Source organism: Rhinopithecus bieti, unplaced genomic scaffold (genome assembly GCF_001698545.2).
Source record: "Rhinopithecus bieti isolate Rb0 unplaced genomic scaffold, ASM169854v2 scaffold_31787, whole genome shotgun sequence".
Lineage (NCBI taxonomy): Eukaryota > Metazoa > Chordata > Mammalia > Primates > Cercopithecidae > Rhinopithecus > Rhinopithecus bieti.
In genome coordinates, this window is record NW_016814655.1 from 5,239,506 (window position 1) to 5,253,796 (window position 14,291).

Genomic DNA, 14,291 nt, shown 5'->3' on the forward strand with positions numbered 1-14,291 from the left:
ACAAAAATTAGCCAGGTGTGGTGGTACACACCAGTAGTCCCAGCTGGTAGGGCGGCTGAGGTGGGAGGATTGCTTGAGTCCGGTAGATCGAGGCTGCAGTGAGCTGCGTTTGTGCCATTGCACTCCAGCCTGGGCAACAGAGCGAGACTCTGTCTTAAAAAAATAATAATAGGCTGGACGCGGTGGCTCACGCCTGTAATCCCAGCACTTTGTGAGGCTGAGGTGGGCGGATCATGAGGTCAGAAGATCGAGACCATCCTAACTAACACAGTGAAACCCCATCTCTACTAAAAATACAAAAAAATTAACCGGGCATGGTGGCGGGCGCCTGTAGTCCCAGCTACTTGGGAGGCTGAGGCAGGAGAATGGCATGAACCAGGGAGGCAGAGTTTGCGGTGAGCCGAGATTGTGCCACTGCACTCCAGCCTGGGCGACAGAGTGAGACTCCGTCTCAAAAAAATAAATAAATAAAATAAAATAATAATAATAATAATGTGTCCATGCCCACAACACGTCCCCAGTCCACAAGGTAATCCAACACAAGATTTATATTAATGACAATTTAAAGAACTAGGTTAGTCTCAGAAGACTATCTGCTTTCCACATGCTCTAGGAATACAACAATGTTCTCTTCTGAGAAGGTTCAATGATATGAATGTACAACCATCCTCTCTTATGAGGAGGAGGAGGAGGAGGAGAACTTAGAAATAAAGGAAAGACAAATTCAAAAATGATTTGAAGAATCAAAAGAGAAAATATTAAATCTCTCCTGGTATTTTCCCTTCCTTAAATTATGTAGGCAAGATGAATATGCTCTAGGTCTCTGGAAGGACTTGTAGGAAACTGCTAAGAGGTTGCTGCCTCCAGAGAAAGAAACCAGATGACTAGGGAACTGAGTGGTGGAGGAGTGAAAGGAAGACTAACTTTTCTCTGTATATTCTTTTTTACCTTTTGAATTCTGTGTCACAAACATATATTACCTATTAACTACTTTTACATTTTAATCAACGAATTTACTAAAAATGAATAAGCTCTTTAGGAAAGAACTAACCACTTTCTAAGATAGCAAAGGTCTAAGCAAAAAATCATTGTAAAAAAGAAACATCCAGGGCTGGGCGCAGTGGCTCACGCCTATAATCCCAGCACTTTGGGAGGCTGAGGTGGGCAGATCACCTGAGGTTGGGAGTTCAAGACCAGCCTGGCCAACATGGTAAAACCCTGCCTCAACTAAAAATACAAAAATTAGCCAGGTGTGGTGACACGCACCTGTAATCCCAGCTGCTTGGGAGGCTGAGGCAGGAGAATCACTTGAACCCAGGAGGCAGAGGTTGTAGTGAGCCAAGATCACACCACTGCATTCCAGCCTGGGCAACAGAGTGAGACTCTGTCTCATAAAAAAAAGAAACATCTAGGGAATGAAGAGGAATTATTTTCAAGTATTATGCTGAGCTGCCTAATCTCCTTCTAGGTCTCTGAGCGTATGTCTCCTCACTCAGGGAATCTCCAAACAGTTGTGCCCTTCAGCTTCAGATGGGAAATTGATGAACCACTTGCTGTCTGGTAGCCAATGGCCGAGAAATCTCTTGTCACAAGGTCATAAAGGCCTGCAGAAACCTCATAAAAGTATAGTAGAAACAAACTTAAGATTTATCTTGTGTCAGAGATAACAAGAGAAATACATCCATTATGTACTCACACAAATGAAAAATTAATAGAAAAAAATAAATAAGAGAGGGAACAACTAAATAAATACCAACTAATACCCTTAGCCAGATAAGCCACTGGTCCAGAGACTCTGAGTAACATGTACCCTTGAAAGCACTGTCCATTTATTTTTTTTTTTTTTTTTTTTTTTTTTTTTTTTTTGAGACGGGGTCTCACTCTGTCACCCAGGCTGGAGTGCAGTGGCCGGATCTCAGCTCACTGCAAGCTCCGCCTCCTGGGTTTACGCCATTCTCCTGCCTCAGCCTCCCGAATAGCTGGGACTACAGGCGCCCGCCACCTCGCCCGGCTAGTTTTTTGTATTTTTTAGTAGAGACAAGGCTTCACCGTGTTCGCCAGGATGGTCTCGATCTCCTGACCTCGTGATCCGCTCGTCTCGGCCTCCCAAAGTGCTAGGATTACAGGCTTGAGCCACCGCGTCCGGCCGAAAGCACTGTCCATTTAAAGCTGGGTCTAGAACATTCCCCTAGTGCTCTGTGGCATCCCAGTTACCTCAACAGGATCCAAAGAGGAGTCACTGTATCACTTGGCAACTCTGTCTATATCCAAACAAAAGCAGGAGAAACAGAAACAATAAGTTGGATTCTTATTTAATGGAATACCAAAAATATATCTCAGGTTATTTAAATACGAAAACCAAAACCTGAAATCTCTTAGAAGCTTATATATGAGAATATTTTCTTTTCGATTTTTTTTTTTAGAGATAGGGTCTTGCTATGTTGCCGAACCTGGACTCAAACTCCTAGGCTCAAGCAATCCTTCCACGTCAGCCTCCTGGATAGCTGAGACAACAGGTGTGTGCCACAGTACCTGGCTACAGGACAGTATTTTAATAAACTCAGCATAAGGGAGAAGTACCTAAACAGGAAACAAAAAGTAAAACCTCTTTAAAAAATCGGTGGATTCAACCATGTTAAAATTAAAAATGTCTGTTCAAAAGATACCATAAAAAAGAGGGAAAAGATAAGGCACAAACCGGAAGAAAATATTTGTAGCACATATAACTAATAAAGGAATAATAAACAGAGCATACAATAACTGCTGCAAAACTATAAGAATGAGACATATAACCCCTCCCCAAAATTGGTAACAGACATGCATAGGCGTTTCATAGAATAGGAAACATAAATAGCAAATAAATACATGAAAAGATTATTAGCTTCATTAATAATCAGGAAAATTACAAAATAAGATTATAATGATATACCACTTTATATTCCTGAAATAGCAAAACACTTTAAATCTGATAATACTTAAAAGGCCAGATGCTCACGCCTGTAATCCAGCATTTCAGGAGACCGATGCAGGAGAATCACTTGAGCCCAGGAGTTTGAGAACAGCCTGGGCAACATGGCAAAACTCCATCTCTACAAAAAATTTAAAAATTAGTAGGGCATGGTGGCACGTGCCTGCAGTCCCAGCTACTTGCCAGGCTGAAGTGGGAGGATCACTTGAGCCTAGGACGTCAAGGCTGCGGTGAGCCATGATCACACCACTGTACTCCAGCCTGGGCAACAGAGTAAGACCCTGTCTCAAAAAAAAAAAAAAAAAATATTTTTAAGTTGGTAAAAAAATGCAGACCAAATGGCTGTTATGTATCTAAATTAATATGAATTTGTATAACAATTTGGCATTATCTTACAAAGCTAAAGCACTTCATACCCCGTATTTCAGCAATTCCACTTCTAGGACTATACCCCAGAGAAGCTCACAAAAAAAACTGAGAATAGTGGCAAGGGGCAGGGAGTTTCGGGGAACTAACAGGGAAGGGCATACATGCAGCCTCAGTTTTGGTAATGTTGTTTTTCAAGCTGGGTGGCAGCCATTGGTGCCCCATATATGCTACACATATTTATTCTTTGTATAAAATAGACCCTCGGCTGGGGGCAGTGGCTCATGCCTGTAATCCCAGCACTTTGGGAGGCTAAGGCGGGCAGATCAACTGAGGTCAGGAGTTTGAGACCAGCCTGGACAGCACGGTGAAATCCCTACTCTACTAAAAATACAAAAATTAGCAGGGCATGATGGCAGGGGCCTGTAACCCCAGCTATTCAGGAGGCTGAGGCAGGAGGATTGCTTGAATCCAGGAAGTGGAGGTTGCAGTAAGCCAAGATTGCACCACTACAGCCTGGGCAGCACAGCAAGATACCGGCTTAAAAAATAATAAAATAAAATAAAAGACCCTAAAAAGTTCTTTTTTTTGTTTGTTTTGTTTTGTTTTGTTTTTTTTTGAGACAGGGTCTCATTCTGTCGCCCAGGCTGGAGTGCAGTGGTACAATTTTGGCTCACTGCAACATCTGCTTCCCAGGCTCAAGTGATCCTCCCACCTCAGCCTCCCAAGTAGCTAGAAATACAGGCACAAGCTACCAAGCCTGGCTAATTTTTTTGTATTTTTTGTAGAGACAACATTTTGCCATGTTGCCCAGGCTGGTCTCAAACTCCAGAGCTCAAAGCAATCTGCCTGCCTCAGACTCCCAAAATGCTGGGATTATAGGTGTGAGCCACCGTGCCCCGTCATTCCTACTTTTTAAAGTCATGGTCTTTGCTGCCTCTTTGCCTTTGCTTCAATATGAAGTTCCCTTTCTATTCTGAATGTTTTTTCTCACTCTTGTCCACCTGATAAACTCTTACTCATTCCATCCAAAAGTCAACAAGGGAGTCAGAACATCACAGTGGTTCTAAGAACAAGCTTATAACCACTTATTTATTTATTTTCCACTTTTTTTTTTTTTTTTTTTTTTTTGAGACAGCGTTTCCCCCTTGTTGCCCAGGCTGGAGTCCAATGGCACAGTCTCAGCTCACTGTAACCTCTGCCTTCCAGGTTCAAGCAATTCTCCTACCTCAACCTCCTGAGTAGCTGGGATTACATTCATGCACCACCATGCCCGGCCGATTTTGTATTTTTAGTAGAGACGAGGTTTCTCCATGTTAGTCAGGCTGGTCTCAAACTCCCAGCCTCAGGTGATCTGCCTGTCTCGGCCTCCCAAAGTGCTGGGATTACAGGCGTGAGCCACTGTGCCCAGCCCATTTTTCCACTTTTTTAGTATTTTCAGTAGAGTTGGGCCATGTTGGCCAGGCTGGTCTCAAACTCCTGATCTCAAGTGATCTGCCTGCCTCAGCCTCTCAAAGTGCTGGGATTACAGGCATGAGCCACCACACCCGGCCACCCACAGTACTTTGTACCTATCTCTATTTAAACATATCTTGGCCAGGCACAGTGGCTGATGTCTGTGATCCCAGCACTTTGGGAGGCCAAGGCAGGAGCATCAGTTGAGCCTAGAAGTTCAAGACCAGCCTAGGCAACATGGCGAGACTCTGCCTCTACAAAACATAAAGAAAAACTGGCCAGGTGCGGCGGCGCACACCTGTTGTCGCAGCTACTTGGGAGACTAAGGCAGGAGGATCACTTGAGCCGAGGAGTTCCAGGTTGCCCTGAGCTATGACCGTGCCACTGCACTCCAGCCTGGGTGACAGAGACGCTGCCTCAAATAAATAAATGAAAATAAAAATAAACACATCTCATACCAATTTATAATTATTTATTTAGTATACCTCCACCATGGGACTATCAGGCTCTATCTCAGGGGGAAAGACCATGATTTATTTATTTTATCTCCAAAGCCTGACACATAGTAAGAAAAATGGTAAATAAATACTGGATGAACAAATGAATTAACTAACATCAAGACTGGCGGATCACGAGGTCAGGAGATTGAGACCATCTTGGCTAACACGGTGAAACCCCGTCTCTACTAAAAACTACAAAAAACTAGCCGGGCGAGGTGGCGGGTGCCTGTAGTCCCAGCTACTTGGGAGGCTGAGACAGGAGAATGGCGTGAACCCGGGAGGCGGAGCTTGCAGTGAGCTGAGATCCGGCCACAGCACTCCAGCCTGGGTGACAGAGCGAGACTCCGTCTCAAAAAAAAAAAAAAAAAAGAGTGGTACAGCACACATCCACCTCACGATAAAAATGACTTCGTAGAAGACAATGACTCTGAGCCACACTGGCAAACCTTTTTTTGGTGTTCTGTATTTGCTTCTCTACCAGAAGTTACAAACCTTCCATACAGGTAAAAAGAACCCACATTTACCTACCAGCTAAATCATAATGCTTCTTTCTTCACATCTATCTTCCTGACATCTCCTCAAGTGTTATTCGCACATTCATATTTTTGTGAAATATATAATTTTTAATGTAACTGTCAATTCTTCATATATGTCTTATTTTCTTTGGCTCTAAATAGCTGTTTTTAGTACATTAGTGTTTAAGTTTTTTTTTTTTAATTGCTTTTATGGTTTTTTTGTTTGGTTTGGTTTTTGTTTGTTTGTTTTGAGACGGAGTTTTGCTCTTGTCATCCAGACTGGAGTGCAGTGGCGTGATCTTGGCTCATTGCAATCTCCACCTCCAGGGTTCAAGTGATTCTCCTGCCTCAGCCTCCCGAGTAGCTGGGATTACAGGCGCCCACCACCACACCTAGCTAATTTTAATTTTTTTAGTAAAGACAGGGTTTCACCATGTTGGCCAGGCTGGCCTTGAACTCCTGACCTCAGGTGATCTGCCTGCCTTGACTTCCCAAAGTGCTGGGATTACAGGCATGAGCTACCGCGCCTGGCCTCTTAATCACTTTTAAACACTGTCCTTGGCCAGGTGCAGTAGTTCTCATCTGTAATCCCAGCACTGTAGGAGGCCAAAGCAGGAGGAATGCTTGAGCTCAGGCGTCAGAGACCAGCCTAGGCAACATAAATTTAAAAAAAAAAAAAAAAAAAAGTAGTGGGACATAGTGGTACATGCCTATAGTCCGAGCCACTAGGGAGGCTAAAGCAGGAGGATCACTTGAGCCCAAAAAATCAAGGCTGTAATGAGCTATGATGACACCACTGCACTCTGGGCAATATGGTAAAACCCTGCCTCTACAAAAAATACAAAAATCAGGCAGGCTTGGTGGCAAGCCTCAGGAGGCTGAGATGGGAAGATCACTTCAGCCTGAGAGGCAAAGGTTGCAGTGAGCCGAGATCTCACACCACTGTATTCCAGCTTGGGTGGCAGAGAGAGACCCTGTCTCAAAAAAAATTGTCCTTATCCAACTAGCAAATAAATTCTCCAGAGGCAAAAGTGCAAGTTTGTTTTCCGTTTTCATGATGCCTTTGTGTCTAATACAGAGCTGCGCAAATCAACAAAACCGACAGACCTTCCGAAAAGGTAGATGGTAGTAGGGAGCTAAAGGACCAGCAATAGGCCCTTCTAAGGTTTATGTTCACTCGATCCATTTAAAAGCCAGAGAAGGCAGGGCACGGTGGCTCACGCCTGTAAACCCAGCACTTTGGGAGGCCACGGCGGGCGGATCACGAGGTCAAGAGCTCAAGACCAGCCTGGCCAATATGGTGAAATCCCATCTCTACTAAAAATACAAAAATTAGCTGGGTGTGGTGGCGCACACCTGTAGTCCCAACTACTCAGGAGGTTAAGGCAGGAGAATTGCTTGAACCCGGGAGGCGGAGGTTGCAGTGAGCCGAGATCACGCCACTGCACTCTAGCCTGGGTGACACAGCGAGACTCCATCTAAAAAATAAAAAAAGCCAGAGAAACACTAAAGATGCAGATCTTTTAACATTTCCAGAGCTGGCCTAGGAACATACCATAGTTCTGTGCTTTACTGAGAATAACCAAAGTTACTAAACTAGGAAACAACTTACTGAGCTCAAGAAATTTACTCAAAGGGTGGAAGTAAAAGAAGGTTAAACTGGGAAAAAAGCTGGTGCCCTGACAAGGCATCACTGGAAAATCCTCCTAGACCTGCTAATCAGGTGAACAGTGTACCTCAGCTCTGGCATGCCATCTCCTCCCACTGTGGAGATTCTGAGAGTATGTCAAGAATCATGTACTAATCAAGCTACTCCAGCTTAGAGATGAAAAATGAGATGAAAAATGAAACAAAGTTTCTCTATCTCACTCCATCTTTTAGCCACTCGGGGCACCCAAGGTATAAAGGTGACAGCTGGCAGAGTAGGACAAAGAAAAAAAGTCTATGTGATTATGCATAGAGAACTGCAGTGATTAAGTCTCATAAGGCCTGCCCATTTTGTTTATTGAGGGTCATCAACCAGTAGCCATTGGGCAGAATCCAGTCCACAGACTGGATTTTGTTTGGCCTGAAAAGGCTTAAAATATTTTCACTAGTTTCCAACAATTAGAAAACACAATGATTTAAATTTCCAGTTTCTCCTGAAAAATAGAGTGGTCATTCTGTGCCCGCATTCTAAAACAGTAACAATCTGTTGAAAAAGGAACAGTTGGCTCTTTTAAATAAGGGAATGGGTTGAGCATGGTGGTTCACTCCTATAATCCCAGCACTTTGGGAGGCCAAGGTGGTAGGATTGTTTGAGTCTAGGAGTTTGAAACCAGCCTGAGCAACACTGTGAGACCTTGTCTCTACAAAATATTAAAAAATTAGCTGGGCATGATGGTGCACATCTGTAGTCCCAACTACTTGGGAGGCTGAGGTGGGAAGATCACTTGAGCCCAGAGGTCAAGGCTGCAGTGAGCTGTGATTGCTCCTCTGCACTCCAGCCAGGGTGACAGAGCAAGACCCTGTCTCAATAAAAAGAAATTAAAATGAAAGATTAAAAAAAAAGGCATGGGTTCTCCAGTATACCAGAGTCCCCACTAATCCTAATACATTCCCATGGGACTCAATTCACTCATTTACATTACCTGCCCGGCATTTAGGCATGTGAGCTTGTAGCCCCTGGTTTATATGACTGGCAAACCATTACTTTGCCATCATACTTCCATACGACTATTGCATCTATGATAATTTCCACTACTACTAGAACAAATAATCACTTCTATGATCACTTCTATTATTACTGGGGTTCCAAATCAGCACATTGCTTTATTATATTTTCATTTAGTTAAACAACTGCAGTTGAACATACTGAAATATTAAAAAAAAAGAGTAACAGCTAAACAGTAGCCCATAGCTCTTCCAGCCTGAGGATAAAATGTCAATAAAAACATACACCCTTAAATTCAATCCCACCATTAACCCAACAACAGAATCATTCTAATCAGTCACACAGAGCCACAGGGATATGGAGTGTGATCAACCAATGAGAAGTGTCACACAAAGATTAGGGTGATCCTTGCAGTGAGTACTCTATAAATAGAGTCTCCTCAAAAGCAAGAGCTGTGTCTTCTTCCTCTCTAGCTGCCCACAGTAGCCAGCCTAAGTACCCTATCAATGAGGTTATTATGTAAAAGTGGCAGTCATCCTGACTTCTGGAACACAGGGAAATAAAATAGTAGTGGAACTTTGAGAACTCTGAGCTGAAACTGGGATTGGTGCCCGGCTACTGAGGAGATATGTCTATAACCTGAGTTCCCACTGTGCCAATGAGCATCACTGTCAAGACTGGAACACACTGTCTATAAACACCATTAAAAAGAAGCTCAAATACAAGTTTAGAACTTGTATTTGAAGGATGAATTTTCTGATTTGTGGGTAGGAGTGGGAATTATTCCTATCTAGAAAATTATTCCTATCTAGAAATGACATTTAGGATTAAAAAAGAGAGAGAGAAAGAGAAAACGTTTTGATGCCTCTACAGTCACCCTCAGGCTCAAGTGGGGATGACTGGATCCTGGATTGATCCCACTGCCTAACCAGAGGCTAGACTGCCTGTTATGCAAAGCATATCAACTCAACAGGGCAATGGCCCAAGTGAGCAAGGCAGGATCATCAAACCTGGGTACCCCCTGAGCTATGTCATTTCATTTGCTGCGTTCAACTACTTTTTTGGGGGTGGGGAGAGGGGAGGAATTCTACACTTAGATCAGCAAGTTAAAGTGCAAATAGTTTCCTGTACCATTTCCATCCCACTAATTCTAAATCAACACATGTGAAGCATAAATAATGCCATCCCCCTCCTCCCAACACATACAAAAATTTCAATTTCATAAGGATAAACATAGGAAGGGAAAAGGGAAATTATGAAATTTCAATTTAATTAAGGACAAAGGTAGGAAAAACTGAGTTGAGTCATTCCAAGATCCTAAATAGTTTTCTCTTCTAACACTATGACGTTTTGATCCTCCTTGTTACTACCTCATCATGCAAAAGTGCAAAGTGTTCCTGACTGCCAGGACCAAAAGCAGGCCACAAGTCCTGATCACATATTGAAACTAATCCCAGATAGAGATAACATTTATTGAGTGCCCACTACATACCAAAAGGCATTAGGTTGATCCTGCTCTTAACCTACTGCTTGCTCTAGCTAGGCCACTGCACATATACGCTGCTACTTTTAAGAAGTGCATTAACTGAGCAATCCCAAAGCAGACCTTTCCATTTGTATCCTCCACAGGGCCTAGAGTGCCTTGTATACCTGAATTAAAGGCATACAAGTTTCCACATTGTGCATTAAAAAACACCATCTACACTATTCCTTATTTCTAAAAGCATTCTTTACCCTTGGTGGACTTTTACAGCTTTACAACACAGCAGTTTATCAAAGGTCATCACAGTGCCATAAACTACACTCTCCAGGGTTATGTTCCATCACTCACTCTGGGGCTCTGACCCTACAACTGGCTGAAAATTTCTCATGACTCTTTTTGCCCACTAAAAATAATAGGCCAACAATACCAAACTTTGCCAGTACTCAAATATCTCTCTGCTCTCAGTCAAATATGTCATTAACAGAGTGGTTTCCTTATGATTAAGCCTCATCTCCTTGGAGAAGAGAAGATCTGGGAGAGAAATGTCAACAAAAACATACACCAGAAAAGAATGTCTGTGAAAGATTGTATAAAGGAACAAATAGGCCCAGAAGATAGGTCTAGTGTTTACATACAGATCCAGACTGGCAGTTGAGCTGTCCTGTAAGAGGAAAGCCTTCTCATAGCCCAGTTCCCTGTGCTGCTATAACCTCAAGCCTTCCACACGTCCGTCTGGTGACAACCTGATTCTAGGGTGCACTAGTTCATCATTCAGTATAAATGAAGCAGTTCCTTTGTATTAGTGAGGTAGTCACAAAGAAGTAGACGCTGTACAGAATCTAGAGAGAGACTTTCATATCTAAAGTCTGAAAACCCATAAAAGTAGACACAATGCTCCTTAGGTTTGCTTTCAGCTTTTGAGTACTGGGCTCTTTAGGATGCAGAAAGCGCTGGAAAAGAGAAGCTAAAGACTAGGTCAAGCCTGGGAAAATAGATTTGGACACCTGCAAAGGATCAGTAAAGAGGGCAGAAATCGCCCCTCCTGCGGCAGGGGCCTGACCTTTGCCCCTGCTACCTTCCTGTTCCCTCCCACAACAACCCTTCTCGCGTCTTATTCCTGTTCGCTGCGTCCTTAGCCCACCCTGGCTCGCCCAATTTAAGGGCCCTTCCTTCTAATTCCCTATTGCGAAGTCAGGGCGGCCTTCACCACACCGGAACTCTAAGAAGAGACTTCGCTGACCTGTCAGCGGATCCAAAATGGCGGGGCCTAGTCCCAGGACCGGCAGCCGCTGCTCATGTCCAGCCCGCACCCTGGAGGCGTCTCCGAGCAGCTCTCCCAGCTCTGGTAGCAGATGGGAGAAGAGAAGGAGCCTGTTTCCTGGAAATTATGGCCGAAGTCAGGGTGGGACTGCACAGTCCGCCAGGATGAGTCGGCCGGGACAGGCAGCGGAGCCGGCTACCTTCCCTGTCAGCTCACTGACGTGGTAACTAGCCTCAGTCTAGCCCGCTGCCTGGTAACTGTGCGAGCCTTGCCGCATGCAGCCAATCATAGCTTTGCTCCATGAAAAGTAGCATTCCGACTATCCAATCGAATAAAGGAAATTGGCTTCAGGAGGCGGGTAGTGCCTCAAGAGGCGAGATTACTAGGGAAAGAAAGGGTAGGTTAGCGGACAACCAACGCATACGAGTACTCTCTGAGTGACAGTTTAGAAAACCAATAAAAAATGAGGAACTGTGCTGGGCGGCTAGAGAGGTGGAGTTAGGTAGAGTTCGGTTGCAGTGCGCGGTTTGGCAGTGGCTGCTGGGCATTATGGGGAGGAAGGCTACAATTGGCTGGAAAGGGGCGGGGTCCGTTTTGAGAACTTGAGCGGGCATTCCTACTCCCCTGTCCACGTATTATCAAAGTTATCTGGGCCAAGACCATGCCCCTTGAGGAATCACTCCTTTTCGAGGCAGCTCTGGGCTCCCTTCATTCTAAAAACAAGTCCAGCGATTTATTCCACACCCTGCTCTCCTCGCCCTCTCGTCCACCTTCCCTGTTGTGGCTTCTCACAGTTGTGTCTGTCACGTCCCAGCTCTGTTTCAGCGTCTTCTGCACCATCCCCAACATCCAGAAATAGAGAAAATGGGACGTAGCAGAAGCCCTGGATATCTAATTTAAGTCTCTTCATTTTACATTATAGGAAACAGCCCAGGAGTGGAAGGCTGGGCCCATGTTCACATAACTAGTAAATAGAGCAGAGAGACGAACCCCTGGGTCTCCTCACCCCCAGGCCAACTCTTTTCATCGCCTTTTGTCACCTCTTATGCCTTAGTATATCGGGCTTTGACTCCTGGTCTGCCTTTCATACCAAGCCTTGGACAGGCCTTATCCACCAGGCTAAATACACAGCTTAGCCCACCTCATCAGTGATAGGAATCAGAAGTCTTGTTTGCCTTAGAAACGCTAAGGGGCCTGAGGGTTGGATGCCCACCTGTTTTCACTGTCTTGCCCCCAGCTGCCTCCTCCCCTTGCAAGAGATTATAGAGGTTACTAAGCTATTTAGAATTACCTGTATTACCTGAAAGTGAGAATATGTGGGAAGAGGACAAGAGGATGGGTTTTCTCTAGCAGACTGAATCATGAAATTTCCAGCCTATTTGGGACACTAGAGCCCCAGTGTCCCTGCAGACCTGGAGAAGCTGCTGGGAGGCAGTGGGAAAAAAAAAAAAAAAAAAAAAAAAAAAAAAAAATTCTCTCCATACTTCCTCCCAATTATGGATGACCCAAGTCCAGGGAAGCTCCATAACTAACCACATAGGAATGTAGTCTCAAACCCAGACATCCAAAGACTATCCATGTGTTACGATGCTCTAGTTTTTGTTTGTTTTTTGTTTGTTTGTTTTGAGACAGAGTCTTGCTCTGTCGTCCAGGATGGAGTGCAGTGGTGTGATCTTGGCTCACTGCAACCTCCACCTCCTGGGTTCAAGTGATTCTCCTGCCTCAGCCTCCCAAGTAGCTGGGAGTACACGCATCTGCCATCACGCCCAGCTAATTTTTGTATTTTTAGTAGAGACGGGGTTTCACCATGTTGGACAGGCTGGTCTCGAACTCCTGACCTCAGGTGATCCGCCTGCCTTGGCCTCCCAAAGTATTGAGATTACAGGCATGAGCCACCATGCCTGGCCACGATGCTGTAGTGTAAAATACCCATCAGACATCAGACCTGAAGAACCCCTTAATAACTCCCTACACCTGCACATTGGGCTTCTGGTCAGTGGGTCCAGCTAAGGATTTAGCCTCTCTCACCTAAAGAGAGTCAGGGAAAGAGGATATACCATCATAGCACTTCTTTCCACATTATCTCAGAGCCATTTTCTTCTTCATTTGAAGACTGAGAGTTGGTGTCCTGGGCCTGTCTCAGATTGAGAGGTCCTGGAAAGCCAATTGGAAAATCCTCTAAGTGGGCCAAAACTTCCTGCTCGCCAATATCTACTTCTACCTATCTCCAGAAATTTATCATTCTAAAAGTATGTGATTGTGCAATAGAGATGGGGAGGAGAGAGAAGACAATTCCCTAGTCCCTCCTAACCACTAATCATCATCTTACCAGGCAGAACATCTTCCTCATAGATTTCAGTGTGACATATTTATTGAGATTCTACATTATACCTGGGAATAATAGACATGGTCCTTACCCTCCTAAATTTTATTCTCATAGCAGACAACACATAAGCTGATCCCTTAAATATGGTGGGTGGTGTAATAGAGGGTATACACAGAGGGTCACAGGAGCAAGAGGCTAACCTGAGAGTTCAGAAAAGGCTTCCCAGAGAAAACAAGGCCTGAGTGGAACATTGGAGGAGTAGGAATTGACAATACAAAGATGGGTTACTTTCACAGGAAGGGCCAAAGGTGTGCAGGAAACTACTAGGAAATTGGAGATGAAGACAAGATCCAAAAGGTCTTGTATGCCAGACTAGGGAGCTTGACCTTTATCCTAAGGGCAATAGGAGTCACTGAACAGTAAAGACATGACTGTTCAGATTTGCCTTAGGGGCATATTGTGTGACTGGGCTGAGGCTCTTAGGAGCATCCAAGCAACACAGCCTAACTGAAAGAAGAGAAGGAGCCTGTTTCCTGGAAATTGAGGCCTAAGTCAGGGAGAGCCGAAGTCACAGTCTGCCAGGAGTCTTGGTCATCTGCGACTTGGTCATCTGTCCTGTCCCTTGCAAATTCCTAACCAGCAGGCACCAAGGCTACACCTTGCCCACAGTACTTAACCTGGTACCACCAGCGGGAAACCAGCCCTGCTGAAGGAGGGAGAGCACAGCCCAAGCAAGACAAGGGTACAGACTGAAAGGCAATCGG

The 14,291-nt window shown here is 44.5% G+C and overlaps 1 protein-coding gene across 7 annotated transcripts in view; it reads right to left on the bottom strand.

Annotated features, from left to right (window-relative positions):
• The window catches only part of GBF1 (golgi brefeldin A resistant guanine nucleotide exchange factor 1), a 148,403-nt gene extending 136,939 nt beyond the window's left edge, over positions 1-11,464 (bottom strand). For all 7 annotated transcript variants that reach the window (XM_017851715.1, XM_017851713.1, XM_017851714.1 and 4 more), the window contains exon 1: positions 11,181-11,464. The gene's annotated coding sequence lies outside the window, so the exon portion shown is untranslated. The remainder of the gene's footprint in view (positions 1-11,180) is intronic.
• Positions 11,465-14,291: the final 2,827 nt, after the last annotated feature.